This window comes from Helianthus annuus, chromosome 17 (assembly GCF_002127325.2).
Source record: "Helianthus annuus cultivar XRQ/B chromosome 17, HanXRQr2.0-SUNRISE, whole genome shotgun sequence".
Lineage (NCBI taxonomy): Eukaryota > Viridiplantae > Streptophyta > Magnoliopsida > Asterales > Asteraceae > Helianthus > Helianthus annuus.
In genome coordinates this window covers 50,292,666-50,306,539 of record NC_035449.2, presented here as the reverse complement: position 1 = coordinate 50,306,539, position 13,874 = coordinate 50,292,666, and the positions used below count along the sequence as shown (strand labels likewise).

Here is a 13,874-nt window from a genome sequence, read left to right as displayed (position 1 = left end):
ATGGGTGCCGCGAGGCATAGAAGCTAGGATTGGAAAGTAGGAAGGTGAGTTAGACTTATCATTGATTCTCGTTGACGACTTCAAGTTCATACAAGGGATGTATATTTTTTTAAATAAAATACATGCCGTTTTTATAAAGTTTACCAAACACTTTGTGCTTAGCAAAAATAATGTCAATAAGATAACATATATGTAACTCAATTTCATATTGAACACGTAGAAATCGAACACGGACAATGAATCAACTCACGAACAGACGTCCAGTAAGACCAAGTCATCCTTGAAAAGTGCAAGGGTGCAATGAGGACTTAACCAAGCAGTGTGTATATGATGGCAGTCATAAGAGTGAGAGGCGTATGAGGTTGTGACATCAAATGTCACAAAGAAGAAAACACAATCTTGACGTTGTGGATTTAGGGGTTTGTGAGAATTAGACACTTTCTTAAGATGAGTCAAAAGGTTTAGGAGTTCATTAATGTTTTAGCTTAAGATGAGTAAAAAGGTTTAGGAGTTCGTTAATGTTTTAGATTAGTCTAACAAAAAAAAGGAGTATTTTATTAAAATTCTAGAGTTTTCCATGATAGTTGTATGACAAATACATAAAAGTTGTGAAAACTTTTTTCAAAAAAAAAAAGTGAAAACTTCATAGAATCTATTAAGGAACACTGAAAGAACCTAGAATAATGTAAATATGTCTAGTAGAGAAAAAGAAATATTTATAAAAGTACAAAATACACGAAGAGTAGCATAAATACATGTCTCTCATTTTAAACAAATCACCTCTTGAACCTTTAAAAGTAGTTTGAACACAAGTTGTTAAACTATTTTATAAGTGTCTCCAAACCAATGCAAATTGTTTCTGCTTAAATAGTATATCTTTCTTTAGTTGTGTGAGTTCATCGATGGTTAGAGTTAGAATCTACTAAGTGTTGCGAAGAAACTAGAACTATTAGTATGTGACATTACGAGCGGACAACTCTTATTCACATACTACTCTATTTTGACATTTTATTTTCATATTATCAAAATATCATAGTAATGCTTCACTTAGTTAATGATTCTTAATTGTTTTCAACTTAATATATACGGGTATACTAATTAAACGGGACAACTTTATATTAGATATGGTTAAAGTGTTTATAAGGTATGTTTATTTTATAAAAGTACAAGTTTTTAAGAAAGAGAAACTTTTTCATTAAAAAACAAGTCTCGTGGAGCGAACGAACTTTGTATACTTAATCGACGTTCGAAACATACATCAATCATTTCCTCATATATAAATATTTCTTTTCTTTTGTGATATTCGATGTTGGCTTATTTGGAATCTTTTTACATCGGTAGTGGTTTGTTCATATCTATACATATGGATCGTGCGTCAACCGTCCAACTGTTTACAAGCCTTCCTATTTTCTTAATGTTTAAGCTCTTGGACTTTGGTTGCCAAGTGCTTAGAAGTGCACATAATGAATATATGAGCATTTGTATGTAGCACATCCAGTATGATTGTTTAGGTAGCTTGTAGATCGACTGAAAAGCTCGCTCAAACAGTATACAATAACAACTCTCAAATATGTAGATAATCCAATCACATCAGCCATGACCCATGGTTAACACATTTTGACAAAAGGCATGATGCACAAACATTGTAATCCAAGACTGGTTTAATGAAGGTTTTCCCAAAACACTACCCCTCTCTCAGGAATCCATTACTATACGAGTTAGCAAATGTTGGATCGTCGTGTGACCCGAATGAGTCAATCAGAAGAGTTTTACATCAATATCAAAGGCGGAATCAATGATATAGACGTGATTACAGCTTGATTCTCCCTAATTATCTTCTTTTATTGATTTCAAAGCTTTTACAGATCAGTTGACAAATTGACAGCACCTCAGCTCTGAAATCGAAAAGTTACAAATGAAATCCAGGCTCAGGTATTTATAGGCCAGCTATTTCGTATGAAACAGGTAAAAGTCATTTCGTACGAAATGAGTATTTCTCATTTCGTGCGAAATAACTTTTAGCTATTTCGTGCGAAATCACCTAATTACACACAAAACCTGTTTTCTAACCTGCTGAGCACTGGTTTATCCTATCTAGATACAAGACTCGATAAAGACAAAGTTAACAGACATTAGTGCACCAACAGACTCCCCCTTGGATGTTGACGAAGTCTTCAGGATCGAGTCTTTGGTTGTCTTCGGTCTTGATCTATCTTCGAACTTTTATCAAACTGATTTTACACTGTAAGCTTCCTTCAATCTCTTTTCATCTTCAATCTTCAAACTCCCCTTTGAGTGTTGATATAGAATTTCGACTCCCCCTTTGGAAGACTCCCCCTTCCGAAAAGCTGGGACTTAAATTCTGACTCAAACTTTACACAAACTTAGCCATGGGGATTTTGCTTTGTTGCTTTCACAAAACCTATATCCTGCTTCTAAAAAATTTAACATTAAAATCTAATAACCTTTTAACTTCATTTGTTGTTTTATCAGTTTTAATAATCCACTTAAGTCTCCATGTCCAAGTTAATGACCCTGAATACTCAATATGTCTACCAAGTCCAACTTAATGACCTTGGCTCATCTGAGATAAAAACAAAATTGACTTTTGTTTATCATTTTTCAAACATTTTCTGAAAAATTACAAGTTTCAACTTAATGAACTTGTTTTGACTTTTCATCTTTCAGGTTTAATCATAGTAAGCTCCCAACTCATCTTCCAGCTTAGAAACTTCCCGCATTTGCTTCAACCTGCGAATCCGAAGATCAGCTCTCCACTTTGATTTGTCGATCAAAATAAAGCATAAATGAAGAATCTTTTTGGATTTTTAAGAAAATTTCTAGACTAGAAAGCTATGAAATCTTTTTGGGATTTTTGAATGATGACCAAAAAAATGAAAATACAGTAAATGTAAACTATTTACAAACATATTTTTGGTGAGCGTGTTAGGGAATCATATCAGCTATCAGACAAGCTACGATTACTGTTAAGCTTTAATTTCATACACAGAATTAAACAATTCGCTTAGATTGTCGATATACTGATCCATTTTAAATTTTCACACAAATTTCAATCTGTTCAGGATACGAATTTAGTGTTTTTAAGATCTTAACTTATACGTGTGTACCATCTCAGAATATACTCCCGTATTCAAACTACTATATTCAGTCTTACATGTGAGTACACACTAATGATATCTGTAATAGGGTAAATGCGAGACCATGAGAGCTCAGGCTAGAACTTCCGTTCGTACAGAGAGATGATGGCTCGTCTTTTGGTGGGTTCCCTTTGGGAATCTTTTATTTCAACAGCACATGATTAACGTTTTGCAATGTTTTTTATGCTGAGGGTGAGCTTTTAAGAACAAAGCTGTGCAAAGCATTATACGAGGACTAGGCTATTGCTTCCGCAAAATCAGAAGTCCTGGTATAATACCCCAGATATCATCACGTACAAAGACCTAGTATGTCAGAAATAGAGTCTTTCAAACAGGATTTCAGGGGTTACCTATATATCCGAGAGATGTTCCCCACGAAATAAGCAAGTGATGATTTAGGCTTATATCCCGAACAAACCTACTAAGTGTGTAAAAATTTACCAGCACATCATCAGCAAGACTGATTAACTCTTTTTTAAACATTACAAATCTTTAGCATACTGTAACTGTCTAGCCAATGTACTATCATTTTCCCTTTTTACACAAGCTCTTTTTCAGTTTTCTATTGTTTTTGGATTTTGAAATATCTCATGTTTTTGTATTTTTGAATTTTTTACTGTTTTTGTATTTTCTGAAAATATAACCTAACTCCCCCTAAATACCAAAACAAGTAAAAAATCGACAAACCAATGCAGATTGCTTTTCAACATCATCTACAGTGGTACCTTCATCAACGCCAAGAATTTCCTTCGACACCGATAAAAGCTTCATACCGTTCAGTTTTAAAAGATATTTAAAACGAGTTTTATCAAACGCTTTGGTATGTAAATCAGCTTTTTGCTCGTCAGTGTGGATTTTCTCAATTCGTATCAACTTCTTCTCGAAACAATCTCGAATGAAGTGATGACGAATTTCTATGTGTTTCGTTTTAGCGTGATGTACATGATTTTTCATTATGTTTATTGCTGCCTCATTATCAACAAAGATAGGAGTTGTAAGAAATTGCAAACCGTAGTCGCGCATCTGTTGCTGGATCCACAAGATCTGAGAACAAAAACTGCTAGCAGATACATATTCAGCTTCACATGTGGATAAAGCTACAGAGGTCTGCTTCTTACATTGCCAGGTGACCAATCGGGGTCCGAAAAACTGACAACCCGAAGTTGTTGTTTTAGCGTTAACTTTGCAGCATCCGAAGTCGGAATCGGAATAACCTTCGAGCGTAAAGTCGCCTTCTTTTGGATACCACAACCCAAATGATGGAGTTCCTTTCAGGTAGCGTAATAACCGTTTCACAATCACCATATGCGAAGCTCTCGGGTTTGACTGAAATCGTGCTGCGAGGCAGGTAGGATACATGATATCGGGTCTTGAAGCTGTCAAATACATTAGCGAACCGATCATGGAACGATACATCGTTTCATCCACATTCTCTCCGGTGAGATCAGGGTTTATCCCATGGTTCGTTGCTAACGGGGTGGAGGCTGGAGTAGATCCTGACATCCCAAATTTCTCTAAGATATCATAAACGTACTTCGTCTGATGTATGAATATTCCTTTGGGCAATTTTTCAACCTGAAGACCCAAAAAGAATTTCATCTCACCCATTGATGACATTTCAAACTTTTGCTTCATAACTTTTTCAAAATCTTTGCACAGATCTTCATTCGTTGACCCAAATATGATGTCATCCACGTATATCTGAATAATCAGAAGATGACCATCGAATTCTTTGGTGAAGAGAGTGGCATCCACTTTTCCTCTGATAAAGCTGTTGGCAAGCAAATGTTGAGACAATGTCTCATACCAAGCTCTCAGGGCCTGGTGTAAACCATACAACGCTTTATCCAGTAAATAAACCTTGTTTTTGTGGATTGGATCGGTGAAGCCTGGTGGCTGTCCCCGACATATACTTCCTCTTTTACCTTCCCATAGAGAAAAGCCGATTTAACATCTAGCTAAAAGACTTTAAATCCCTTCCACGAAGCAAATGCTAAGAAGATTCTAATCGCCTCAAGTCTAGCTACGGGAGCATATACTTCAGTGAAATCTATACCCTCCTGCTGACTGAAACCCTGGACTACGAGTCGAGCTTTGTTACGAATAATAACCCCTCGGTCGTCTCTCTTGCATTTAAACACCCATTTTGTGTTGATCTTCCTGTGACCATCAGGCAAGTCTACCAACTTCCACACTCCCAACTTCTCAAATTGACTCAACTCTTCTTGCATAGCGTTAACCCAAGAATCTTCAGTTAGTGCCTCCTTGTATGTTCGCGGTTCAATCTGCGAAATAAAACAACTTAGTGAAAACTATGTTTGTAAAGGAGCAACTGTAGAATAAAAACAAGTAAGCCCTTGGTCAATTTGTCGTCTAGTGCGGACGCCTGATTGTAATTCTCCAATAATTAGCTCTTCTGGATGGTATGAAAGAGTTCTCGGCATAACCTCGCCTGGAACATCTACCTCGCCCTCCAAATTTGTAACATTCTGATTTACATCGTGTTCACCGACTGGATTTATTTGACTTGAAATCTGGATTTGCTCCCCCTCAGAATCTGAATCACCACGATCGAATATTGGTCTATCATCAGATTCTAGATTATCGTTGACTGCCGTCTGATTGTCAGGAGCATTTTCATGTTCTGAAGACTGCTGAATATCATCATGTTCACCAGCATTGCTTGGACCGGCTTCATCATCATTTGAAGTTTGCCGTTGACGCCTAGAAGGCTCAGCTGGAAACCTTTCCTGTGATGACTCATACTCTCTCAGAATATCCAACTCATCAAAGAACTCTGGTTCTTCTTCCATGTCAAACGAATCCCACAAAATATCGTAGTGAAAACGCCATGAATCTCTGGGATTCTGTGGTGGCATTGTGTAACCTTGACATTCAACATTGTGTGCTTCGATGATCCTCTTCAAACTTGGAACAAAGACTCGTTTCAATGGACTTGAGTAACCCACGAATATTCCTTCGATGCTCTTTGGACCAAACTTTCCAAAAGGTTCTAGAACTGTGCAGGGAGACCCAAACGGTTCTAAATACTTCAGGTTCGGTTTGCGGTTGTTGATCAATTCGAAACATGTCTTGTTGAATTTCTTCACTGTGAGAACCCTGTTGAGTGTATAGCAAGCGGCTGACACTGCTTCTGCCCAAAAATTGACTGGTAGCTTTGAATCAGCAAGCATTGTTCTGGCCGTTTCAATTAGCGTCCTGTTCTTTCGTTCTGCTACTCCATTTTGTTGTTCTTAAACTCAGTACCGTTGTCACTCTTGATTCTTCTGATTCGAGTTTGGTACAAGTTTTCAATTTTTCTGAACAACGCCATCAAACTTTCAAATGTCTCATCTTTCGACTTCAAAAATGATACCCACGAAAATCTTGAGTAGTCGTCAGTAACCACAAGACAGTAGAGATCACCAGTTATGCTTTTGACGTTCACTGGACCAAACAAATCCATATGAAGTCTCTCTAACGGTCTTGAAACTGAGTTGACTTTCTTTTGAGGATGTGACTTCTTCTTTTACTTGCCTTTGATGCAACTAATGCACTCCCCCTCAAGATGAAAACCTTTTACATGAACACCAGTTACTAAGTCGTTGTGCACCAGGTGATTCATTTTTCGTAGGTGAATGTGGCCCATCTTTCGATGCCACAATTGTGATTCTTTTTCCGTTGCTCTTGACATAAAGCAATGAGCCTGACCCATGGTAGTAGTAGCTACGCTCATGTCCAACACGTACAGATCATTAACTCTTGGTGCTCTCATGATAATCCATTCTTCGGGAACAACAAATCCTGGTTTCAAAATCAAACATTCTTTGTCTGTGAAGTGCGTTGTATACATGCGATCACAGATCTGAGAGATACTCAGAAGATTGTTTTCAAGCTCGGCGATGTAGTTTACTCTTTCAAACGTGACAATACCATTCGATAAAGTTCCTTCACCAATTATTCGACCACCTTGATTGCCTGCAAATCCCACATATCCTCCATTAAACCCTCGAACATCGTACAGTAGGGTTTTCTTCCCCGTCATGTGCCGAGAAGCTCCACTATCCATAGTCCAACGCGAAACGGATCTTGGAAGCTCCTGCACATGTTACAAATGCTTAGTTAGATTTGGATGCCACCCAAGCCTCTTTCGACTCAGGTAGCTTGATGTTGATGTGAGTTTTTGTAGTGTAAAGTGGCGGAAAATTCTTATCATTCATCTTTAAACTCTCTTCAGATCCAAACTCAACCTCTTTGTATAAAAAGAAATCATTTTTAGGAGGTTGACCAGATGATTGGTCTTTCTTTGAAACATCTTTCTTCTCAGAAGTGGACATTTGTTTTTCAAGTTTCTTATAGTAATCCAAAGGAACATTCACCTTTACCGGAATGGTAGAAGATGATTGTTTTTCCGACTCTGAAACCTTTGGTTTTGGAGAACTTGTTTTCTTTTCAACAAATTTTGGCTTCCATGTTTGTTGATGTGATGCAACCCGTGTGTAAAACTTGTTATTTTTAGTTACCACATTCTTTACAGGTTCAGTATTGGATTTTGTGTTTTCATTTTTCAAAACTTTCTTCACAACAATCATTGGAGCTTTACCTTTTGCATCAACTTTCTTTTTCTGACTCTCAACAACTTCAGACTTAGGCTTTAAGTTGGTACACTTTCGTGCAATATGTCCAACTTGATTGCATTTAAAGCATGTTCGGGTGTCAACTACCCGACTTGTGCCTTCGGTCTGAGATTGTGAGGCTTTCTTTTCAAAGAAATCTTTCAGATTCTTGCTCGGAATGAGAACTCGAGCTTTTTACAAACACCTTTTTCTCGACAAACTTCTTGTTTTGAAAATTCCTTCTTTGATTGTTCTTGCCGCCCTGATAACCACCCAACCATCTGTCTTGATTGTTTTTAGAAAAACACGGTGGTATAACAGGTTTTTTGTAGTAAGCTTTATTTTTTTCAAAGTTTAGCTGCCTCTTGGAACGTTTTAAACCTTCAATTTCTCCCACATCAATCTCAAACAACTTGAAAACATTTTTCAATTTATCAACATTCACATTCTCCAATGGAAATTCAAGATCCGAATACAACTTATCCGATCCGGACATCTTGTACATCACAAGATTTTGGTTCTTCATTTAAGTTGTTTTTGGATGTTGATTTCGGAATGTATTTATCCAGAAAACATTCTTCATCCTTAGTTAAATCTTTTTCAGATTTCAAAACATTTTCAGCCATACTTTTAACAATTTCAGACTGGACACTGTCTTCATCGGATGATGAAGTGAATGTGACATCAATTGTGTCTGGAAGTTTCACCTCAAGTGTATCTTCATCAATAACCAACCCGGACTTTTTCTTTGAAAAATTATTTAAAACTGGCGGTGGAACCTGATGATACCTGACCCCAGTTCCATCTGAGTATACATCTTCGCCTGCTTTGTTCTTCCCAATTGGTTTAGGAACAATATGTTGAAGAACAAAACTTGAGGAGTTGTAACTGTTCAGTTTCAGATTGATGCGTTCATTCTCAATCTTAACTTCCTGAAACTGAAGCTTCAACTTAGCAATCTCATCCAATTGTTGGTTGATTTGCTCTTCTTTTGTCCTAAGTACTCCGGTCAATTGCAAATTTTCTTTGTTTGTTTTACCATTTCTTTCATCAGAATCTTTTACCGTTCTTTTTAGTTTTTCATAATTTTCTGTAATTTGATGATTTTCATGAACTAATTTTTCATTTTCTTTCCTGATGCGTTCTACGTCAATTTTATCATTTTCAATTTTTTCAGTTAGATCTTTTAATCTATCATTTGAAGCTTTTAACATTTTGTCGCGGTTTAAAATCTGACTTTCAACTTCTCTGACCCTTCCTGTCAATTCTTCAGTCTTTTTACCGCTAAGGTAAGCAAGTGTACTACAAACCTTGCAGTTTTCATGCAATTTTTGCAGTCATTCTCAGTTTTAGCTTTCTTACCTGACTCATCGATTGAATTATTTGAACTGACCTTGCTTTTAGACTCAGTTCCAGAGTCAGAAACTACCTCTAGCTCTTTCGCTGCAAGCACTTTGTCAGCCATTTGCTTCAGGTTTTCTGCGGTGAATTCTTTCGATGTGTCAATAATCCCGTCATCAACTTTCTTTGGCTGCGGCTCTTTCTCTTTTTCTTTTTCTTCAGCTTCTCCTCCTCCCCACCACATTCTCTGTCTTGCTTCTTCTTGTTCTGCAATTTGCTGGGTAAGAGTTTCAACAATTACAGAATCTGGATCAACAGCTATATTTCCTTTAGGATCTAGATAACATTCTCTATCAGGATCCCATCTATTTGCCTTTTTCGCTTCTTTCCATGTTTGATGGATTCTACTTTTCATGAATTGAGCTGACGCCTTTCTGTTGATGTATTTCACTTCTTCTGTTCTGTTATCTTTGAAAGGAACAATCTTTGTCATAAACGCATACCCCATTGCATCTTCTTCTGGCAATAATTCACTCCAATCGAACCCCTCATCATCATGAATAACAGCAAGTGCTCTCGACTTTTCTTTGGGAGCATCTTCTAATTGTTTCATTCGTGGAGGTTCTGATTTGTTTTGATGGTAAATTGCTCTTTTATAATAATCCTCTCTGAAAGGATTTGTTGTATCGTCAGCAGATGTGTTTCGACATTCACGTTTAAAATGTCCTTTTTGTTTACATCTAAAGCACGTGACCTTTGATTTATCAAAACCAAGCTTTATTGAAGGTCCGCCAATCGAGTGTCTGCCCGTTATCTCCATGAATCTTTGAGCCCTTCTAACCGCACTCACCATACACCACCTGATATCTATCAACTCCATCTCTTCTGGGTCGATCTGGTCATAGTCCTCCTTAGTGAGGTTGGTGTTTCCGATTTTTCCTGCAATAAGGCTTTCATAAGATTCTAAAACAAATGCTAAAAACACCATTTGCTGCTTGGCAGATTCTTCACTAAAGTTTTGAGCATTTTTGAGGTCTACAACTATATTGCATTGGAACAAATTCTTTGAAGCTGACTGTTGTTGTAGACTTGGAGCATTTGATGATGATCCTCCATAGTAACCGCTGCTCGGACTTTCTTGATTTGACGTGTTTGTGTTTTCAGCAGAGAAAGCTGTCTTCGGAGACACTGTTTTCGGAATCATACTTCATCGATAATACAACTCTACATTCTGCTGATACGAGGAATTGTTGACTTTGTTCGTTTTCCTGATCTCCAATTCATGGCTCTCCAATCTTTCAATTAACAGATCAACTGTTAGATCAGTTGAGTTTACTATGTTCTTCAGCATCAAGGCAAAATATTGCCAATCTTTCTCATCAGGCAGTGAGTCAAACAGTTTTTCAACCAATTCTTCCTGAGTGTACACAATTCCGTGTCTTGCAAGTTCCATCTTTAAATGCCCGAATCTTTCTATCATCTTTGTCATGGATTCGTTTTTCAAACACCCAAACAGATCGAATTCTTTTCTTAGCAACTTCTTTTTGTTTTTAACAATTTCGGCACTACCCACACATTTTACTTTCAGTTTCTCCCATAGATCTTTTGCATTGTTGTATTCGATTAATGATATAATGTCGTCCCTTACAGATTGATAAGTAAGGCGACACACTTCTGTTCAGAAACAAATCTTTCTACTCCATTCTCTTCTATGTTTTCATAATCCGTTCTTCACATATCAAAACCATTCTTCATGCTCTTCCAACTTTGATATGCAAAAGCTTTCAGCCATTCTTCAAACCTAGTAGCCCATCGGTTGTATTCCTCTATTGCCATTAGCTTTGGCGGCTTGTTATAAGTGCCATAGGCACTGTCCACACTTAAAGAATCAACAATGGTTTTCTTCGCACTTGGTTTTGGAGCATTTTCATTGGTGTTATTTGATGTATCATCTCCTGTGCTTCTTGTGAAAGCAAAAGCGTCACTGAATGGATTCAGAAAATCATCCATCTTCAAATACCTGAAACAATCAACAAACACTTAGATAAATTTTTGGATTTTAAACACAATTTCAAACGAAATAGATTCAAGCGAAATGAATCTCAAGCGAAATGACTATTTCGTGCGGAATAGTCAAACGAAATCACAATCTTCAAGCGAAATAGTCCTTTGGTACGAAATGAGTATCTATTTCGTACGAAATGAGATCCAAACAGTTGATTTCGTGCGAAATACAGTCCAAGATGTTGATTTCGTGCGAAATGTCGTTCACAACTTTGATTCCGTGCGAAATGAAGTTCCAGATGTTCATTTTGTGCGAAATGAGAATGTCTATTCCGTGCGAAATGATGATGACATCATCATTTCGGCCACCATTTTGTCAAATTGATCTGGTTTTTCGTTGAATTTAGGTCCAATTCTTTTAAGGATTCGTTAAAACAGTGTTTTACGTGATATATGTGAAATTTAGCCCATTTTAACCGTTAAATCTCGTTTAATTTTGAAAAGAATGAGTAGAAGTGAGAAATTCTGATGAAAACAAGCTGAATTGGTATGAACTCTTCGTCCTGTGCTCTGATACCACTTGTTGGATCGTCGTGTGACCCGAATGAGTCAATCAGAAGAGTTTTACATCAATATCAAAGGCGGAATCAATGATATAGACGTGATTACAGCTTGATTCTCCCTAATTATCTTCTTTTATTGATTTCAAAGCTTTTACAGATCAGTTAACAAATCGACAGCACCTCAGCTCTGAAATCGGAAAGTTACAAATGAAATCCAGGCTCAGGTATTTATAGGCCAGCTATTTCGTACGAAACATGTAAAAGTCATTTCGTACGAAATGAATATTTCTTATTTCGTGCAAAATAGCTTTTAGCTAATTCGTGCGAAATCACCTAATTACACACAAAACCTGTTTTCTAACCTGCTGAGCACTGGTTTATCCTATCTAGATACAAGACTCGATAAAGACAAAGTTAACAGACATTAGTGCACCAACAACAAAGCTTTACTTTTAGCATGTCCTTGCCCCATGCTAGAACTCAACATCAGGCCTTTATTGGAATAAACAAGATATTGGTTCATTCTATGGTGGCTGAAACCATGGACCACACGCACTACATCCTAGCTGCCACTCTACTTTACGCATAACTTTGTGTGTATTAAAAAATATGTGTACATCAATAAGGCATCCCACATTCAACATAATGAAAAAATCTTGGATTATAGTACAACTCCATTAGCATGAGATTCAAACCCCCCTTCAAAACACACAGACGCTTTGGGTTCTAAGAGTTTTAGGGTTTCGCATCCTCCTTTTTTCCTCGTATCTTCAAACACTACCGGATCCAATTTATATCTCGCTCTCTTTTTCTCTAAATCTGAGACTTGGTGATGGTGATTGAGGAATCAAATACTTTGATCCGCTTAACGAGTGGAATAGTGGCTCAGGTCGATGATGATCGGTAGAGGCGGAGACCCCTTGGCTGTTTTGAGTTCATTGATTTCCTTAATCGATGTTGCTAGAAAGCTAGTCTCCTTCGCTATTACGAGTTATTCATAGGTGAGCATTTCCCTCATTTCTTACTTTTAAATTATTTCATTCATACGTTTATTTCTTGATTTACTAAAATTAGCCTTTGTTGTTCGATGATTTGGATTTTCTAGGTTCGTGTACTCTTAAGGAGTTTACTTTGGTCTCTTGTTTTTCTGCTTGTTTATACACTGATGTGCATTGTTTATTTAAGTTGATATTACTGCTGACAATGATTTTTAATATATTTTCAGTTAATGATTACTGTTAGTTGATCATTGGTTTATATCTAAATTGTTGGATATGGCATAAAAATAGTTTTGTTAAGTGACACTTTATGTTGAATCGGGCATTTGGAATATTGACGACACCTCTATTAGTTGCGAGATTCTTAGGAATAATGAACATATGAGAAAAGGTTATTTGAGAATGAGATGGATTGCAACCCATGTATGAATAATAAAAAAATTGATACAAAGCAAGTGCACTGGCTATATGTGAATTATTGTATAATTGTTACTTTGATCATGATTTGTTAAATCCTTTTGTTGAATCTTTATTGGGGTCCGACTGTTCTAATAATTTGTAATTTTGGCAATTTGCAGGGCTACCATATGTTTTTTGATTCCTTTTGCTCACATAATTTGTTAATTTTGGGTGTGCATTTGACGAGCGTGGGAAGACATGGGTGTTGCGGTTGGATATTTTTTCGCCATTGGACCTAATCGCGTTTATTTTTTTCTAAAAATTTTGTTGGACATTTGATTAGTTTTGTCATGGCGCGGTCATCACTTATTCCCGGATTTCCTTTCATCCTTCCGATGTTTAATTGGATAGGTTTTACCTCAAGAGGACGTTATAAGAAAATAAAATCACAATCAATGTCGTTGCAGAAGTAAACATTTATGATTTCAGTCTCTGGGATTTTTCATGTTTTAATCGTTCACGAAACCATAATAACTATATGTGTATTTCATTCTTTTAAATAACAATTTTTGTTAGTTTATTTTGCTCCATCCTAAAGATTGTCAATGAGTCAAGCCTAACCTATAGGATCTCAATTAACTTTTTGTTGGAAATTTCAAAAATCTATATCAATTAGATTTTGGGTGTTACGGTACTTATAGCGTTCACAATGGATGTCTTATATTTATGTGAGGGGGCTACTTATATTACAAGGAATGGTTGTGAGTGGAGAAGAGAGAAAATATTTGAGAATTT

General features: G+C 36.7%; 1 long non-coding RNA gene across 1 annotated transcript; it reads left to right on the top strand.

The window, feature by feature from the left end:
• Window positions 1–12,254: 12,254 nt before the first annotated feature.
• Window positions 12,255–13,659, top strand: LOC110924378. Its single transcript, XR_002584318.2, has 2 exons — window positions 12,255–12,683; window positions 13,259–13,659. It is a non-coding gene; the product is annotated as an uncharacterized LOC110924378 (long non-coding RNA).
• The last annotated feature ends 215 nt before the right edge of the window (window positions 13,660–13,874 follow it).